Here is a 5,909-nt window from a genome sequence, read left to right on the forward strand (position 1 = left end):
TCAATATGGACCAGTTTCTCCTTTTGTGATGTGACAGTTAAAGAATGTTGCTGTCTCCAGTGGGATGATTTCTACTGACTGGGACGCTTTTACTCGAGCTTGCCTGACTCTGCTCAGTTCTTACGATTTAAAACTTGGTGGGCAGGTGAAGCTTCCATTCAGGCTGCTTGCAACGCCCAGGCCCAACCTCAAATTAATATAACTGCAGACCAACTTTTGGGGGTCGGCAGCTGGGTTGGTTTAGATGCATAAGTGGTAATGCAGGATGATGCCATAGAGCAGCTTAGAGGAGTGTGCATTAGAGCATGGGAAAAATCACTTCAGGAGGAGAACAATACCCTTCCTTTAGTGCTATAAAATAGGGACCAAAAGAACCATATGCAGATTTTATAGTTGGGTTACAGGAGTCTCTTAAAAAGGTGATTGCAGATTCGGCTGCTCAGGATATAGTGTTGCGGTTACTAGCTTTCAACAATGCCAATCCTGAGTGCCAAGCCGCTCTGTGACCTGTTAGAGGGAAAGCACATTTAGTTGATTATATTAAGGCCTGTGGCAGTATTGGAGGTAATCTGCATAAAGCTACTTTGTTGGCACAAGCTATGGCAGGACTGAGAGTGGGTAAAGGAAATACTCTGTTTCCTGGAGCTTGTTTTAACCATGGGAAGCATGGTCATATTAAAATGAATGTAGAAAGAATCAGCGAGTCAGGCTGCCAGATGGAGGAAAAAAGAAAACTGCTGAGCCTGAAATATGTCCAAAATGTAAAAAAGGAAAACACTGGGCTAACAAATGTCACTCTAAGTTTGATAAAGATGGGAACCTGATTTCGGGAAATGCCATGAGGGGCCTGTCCTGGGCCCCGTTCTAAACCAGGGCATTTCCAGCTCAGGCCATTCCCTCACCCCTGTACAATGTCTGTCCCCTGCTACAGCCGGTAGTGCCGCAGTAGATTTATGCTGCACAAAAGCTGTGAGCCTTCTGCCTGGGGAACCCCTGCAAAAAGTGCTAACAGGCGTCTGTGGACCCTTGCCAGCAGGGATGGTAGGATTACTTCTAGGCAGGTCTAGTTTAAATTTAAAAGGAGTGCAAGTACATATAGGAGTCATTAAGATTACAATGGGGAAATTCAAATTGTTATAACTACTTCTGTTCCCTGGAAAGCAGAGCCAGGAGAGCATACAGCATAGCTCCTTGTTGTGCCGTATATGGAAATGGGGAAAAGTAAAATTAAATGAACAGGAGGATTTGGAAGCACAAATAAACAAGGCAAAGCAGCTTATTGGCTAAATCAAATTACTGATAAACGTCCTACCTGTGAAATAACTATTCAGGGAAAGAAATGTAAAGGATTGGTAGATACAGGAGTGGACATTTCAATCATTTTTCTACAGCACTGGCCGTCCGCGTGGACAATTCAACCCGTATTTTTAGAAGCAGCACTCCCTTTCCAGTGGCAAAATCTGTAACGTTTCCTAGGGCTTCCATAATAAATTGCCACACACTTGGTGGCTTAAAACAACAGAAATTGATTGTCTCATGGTCCTTGAGGCCAGAAGTTTGAAATCAAGGTTTTGGCAGGGTTATGCTCTGACAGCTCCATGAAGAATCCACTGTTGCCCCTTCCTGATTCTGCTGGCTGCCAGCAATCCTTGGTGTTCCTTGGGTTGAATCACCCCAACCTCTGCCTCCGTCTTTACATGGCCTTCTTTCTGTGCACCTGTTTGTCATCGAATCTCTCTTTGTGAGGAATCAGCCATTGGATTTAGGGCCCATCCTCATCCCGTATGACCTCATCTTAACCTCATTACATCTGCAAAGACTCTATTTTCAAATAAGTACCAGAGGTTAGGACTTTAACATATTTTGGCGGGAGTGGACATAATTCAACCCACAACAAAAATCTCTGGATCTTTGACATTCTGCTGCATCCTGCAGCTGACACTCTCCAAGGACTGTTGTGATTTCTTGATGCCAACAGTTGGATGGATACAAACCCAGATACCACATGGTTTTTTGGTCAGTATCTCCAGAAGACTCCAACTTTTTCCTGCTAACGTGGACTCCCATTTCCCTGCCTGGTGCATATATTAACTATTTGACCTGACCAGAATCCCAGCTCCCAACTCTCCTGTTTTGTTTTGGCTTTTGTTGAGACAGGGTCTTGTCACCCAGGCTGGAGAGTAGAAGAGTGATCACAGCTCACTGCCACCTCAACCTCCTGGGCTCAAGTAATCCTCTTGCCTCAGCCTCTCAAAGCACTGGGATTACAGGTGTAAGCCACCACACTGGCCCCAACTCTCTCTTCCTGATACAAGTAATTTTGGGCATCCTCCTTCCCACTCAGTGCAGCTGTGTGGGGCCTGCTTGTCAAGGTGCCTGTCCTCCCCTGGCCAAGATGGGCTGGGTGACTCAAGTTAGCCAATCAGACTCTTCCTACTAGGGCTTTGACACCTAGGTAGAGTAGCAAGATGATGGAAAAATAGACGGGATGAATTCAACTTTGTTTTGTGGTCCCCCAGGCCACTCTCAGGTTTGATGATTCGCTAGGAGGGCTCACAGAATTTGGAAAAACTGTTATGCTCACAGTTACAGTTTATTATGGGAAAAGAATACATCAAAGACTTGCCAGAACTTGGGGATAAAAAGAATACAGATTAAAATCAGCATAGGAAAAAGGGACAATAGGGCAGAGTTCAGGAGAAACCAGGGGTGAACTTCCAGGAGTTCTCTGCGGAGTCACATGGACAACACTTAATCCTCCCAGCAACAACGTGTGACAATACACACCAATTACTGTCAATGAGGAAAGCTTACCCAAGTCTTGGTGCCAGGATTTTTATTGGAGGTCAGTCATATAGGCATGGAGCATCTGCATGACTGGCCTTAGCAATTTATTCCTCAGTTCCCCACCCATCCAGAAGTCAAAGAGATACAGCATGGCCCAGGGCTCCCAGCAAATAAAAACAGGTCTTCCCCATAAACCACACTGTTAGCATAAGGTGTAGGCAGGGCTGAAGTCTCAGGTCACAAAGGTGCTCTCCTCAGGCATATTCCAAAGACCCAGAAGTTAGCTCCCCAGAGCTGGTCAGGGGCCAGTCCTTCCTTCGGAATGTTCAGGATTTGAGCAACCCAGTTCCACCGAGGTAACCCTTTTTAGCACACACTTACTCCCTGATACTCAACATTTCATGAGAGGAGAGGGAGTTTCTACTCCACTCCTCAGAATGGAGATTGGTGGGGAAAACATATATCTTATGCGAGGCCGACTGACTTACCTGATTGTGGAGGTTTGAGAGACAAAACTGAGCTTGTCCTGTTCAGTGCTCCCTTAGGATCCCCGCGCAGCACTTCCGGCTTGCTCTCCGCCATGTTGGATCTCAGGCTTGCACACCCATTCCTGCCCGGGGGCTTTTGTCCTCGCTGTTCCCTCTGCCTGGAATGCTCTTCCTCGTGCATCTCCGTGGCCTCCTCCACTTCATTCGGGCTTCACTAAACTTCATAGGGGCCAGTATACATTTTCCTCGTTATCACATTGGCTGGTTGTTCCTAATAGAAAAATAGGTCAGCAGCCTCGCTGGAGGGAACTGGGCAGCCGTGAGTCAGGGGAAGAGCATGTGTCTGCCACAGCTCGGCTCTCACTGCTGCTGTAGAGCCACTGCCTCCAGGCCCAGCTGCAGCTGCTTCTGTTAATTAATCTTCTTTCATTTGTTGGGGCTGAACAAGACCCACCCACAGACCACATGGGCCTGAGGATGAAATTTTGTATGGTGCAGAAAGATTTCAAATGGGAACTAACATGTCTGTGACAAGTGGAATTGTGGCAGAAAAGGCTAGCTGTAGCCCATATCCATTCTCCCCTTCAACTCTTAGTGTTATAACAAAAGAATCCTTGAGTTTTAACAAGGTTGGCAGAGGCTCAATGTTGCGGAGAAAAGAGGCTACAGACTCGTAATTCAAAAGCAAGACTTTGCTGTTTATAAGAACTGCATCGGCCGGGCACGGTGCCTCACGCCTGTAATCCCAGCACTTTGGGAGGCCGAGGCAAGTGGATCACCTGAGGTCGGAAGTTCGAGACCAGCCTGACCAACGTGGAGAAAATGGCGAAACCCCATCCCTCCTAAAAATACAGAATTAGCCAGGTGTGGTGGCGCATACCTGTAATCCCAGCTATTTAGGAGGCTGAGGCAGGAGAATCGCTTGAATCTGGGAGGCAGAGGTTGTGGTGAGCCAAGATTGCACCATTGCACTCCAGCCTGGGCAACAAGAGTGAAACTTCATCAGAAAGAAAGAGAGAGGGAGGGAGGGAGGAAAGAAGGAAGGAAGGCAGGAAGGAAGGAAGGAAGGAAGGAAAGAAAGAAAAGCCGGGAGGGAAGGAGGGAGGAAAGAAAGAAAGAGAGAGAAAGAAAGAAATTTGGGACTTTTGGGGTTGGCAGTATTTAGATGAGATTTTGTAACGAGTTGATAATGGAATGGGTTCAGACTTTTAGGGGTGTTGGAATAGGGTGACTATACATTGCAAGTGGGAAGAACATGAATTTATGGGAGCCAGAGGGTAGACTATTGTGGGTAGATTCATATCTCTCAAAAAGATCTGTTGAAGTCCTGTTGTTTTAAGCCACCAACTTTGTGTTGATTTGCTATGGCAGCCACAGGAAACTACTCCAGTGGTCAGTGTGAAAGGGTTGTCAGTGGGAGGCCAGGCTCCAGCAGGGGCCAGCATGCAGGAGGCTGTTCCCCAAAAGGGCTGTATGTGCAAAGTGGCCCCCAAATGCCAAAGGGGCCAAAAAACCAAAGAATGGGGCAGACATTCAGTTGTCGGTATAGGGTGATTTATTAGGGGCATTTATAGACAGAAGCGTGGTCTTGGGTGGCCACAAGACAGGTAGATCCTCACGTTGCAATCCCCCAGATCCAGGTCTTATGTCTTGAGGAAGAAGCATAGTGCTCTGGAAGGAGTGTGTAGGTGGCTATGGGCATCACAGCCTATGATGTATGCAACAACATCCAGGGTTGTTTTGGAAGAAAGGTGAATCTTACAGTGACTAGGTGTTTCTACGTAAAAAGCAATATGTCAACCCCACATTTTGGAGGCATTCCTGGACTCAAGAGTTAGTCAGAAGTGGCATAGTGGATTAGTATTTAAAAGAGTCATGCTTGACCCCACAGATGGAAGTTCTTAGATAAGAACTTATAAGAGCAAGGCAGGCCGGGCATGGTGGCTCACGCCTGTAATCCCAGCACTTTGGAAGGCCAAGGAGGGCAGACCACAAGGTCAGGAGTTTGGGACCAGCCTGGCCATTATGGTGTAACCCTGTCTCTCCTAAAAGTACAAAAAAATTAGCCAGGCGTGGTGATGCACACCTGTAATCCCAGCTACTCAGGAGGCTGAGGCAGGACAATTGCTTGAACCTGGGAGGCAGAGGTTGCGGTGAGCCGAGAGCCGAGATCACGCCACTGCCCTCCAGCCTGGGCGACAGAGGGGGACTCCGTCTCAAAAAAAAAAAAAGGCAAGGCAAAGGTCTCAGTCCTAAAGAGCCTTGGTCCTGGGGTGCCACAAACTGCTGTGGCTCACAGATGAAAATGAGGCCGGGCATGGTGGCTCACACCTGTAATCCCAGCACTTTGACAGGCCGAGGTAGGAGGATTGATTGAGGCCAGAAGTTTGACACCAGCCTGGGCAAAATAGCAAGACCCCATCTCTACAAAAAGTTGTAAAAATTAGCCGGGCATGGTGTTACACACTTACAGTCCCAGCTACTTGGGAGGCTGAGGTGGGAGGATGACTTAAGCCCTGGAGATTGAGGCTGCAGCGAGCTGTGATTGTACCACTGCACTCCAGCCTGGGTGACAGAGCAAGACCTCATCTAAAAAAAAAAAATCCAGGTAACTATCAGTGTCTCTTGTGGCTG

The sequence above is a fragment of the Pan paniscus genome, chromosome 19 (genome assembly GCF_029289425.2).
Source record: "Pan paniscus chromosome 19, NHGRI_mPanPan1-v2.0_pri, whole genome shotgun sequence".
Lineage (NCBI taxonomy): Eukaryota > Metazoa > Chordata > Mammalia > Primates > Hominidae > Pan > Pan paniscus.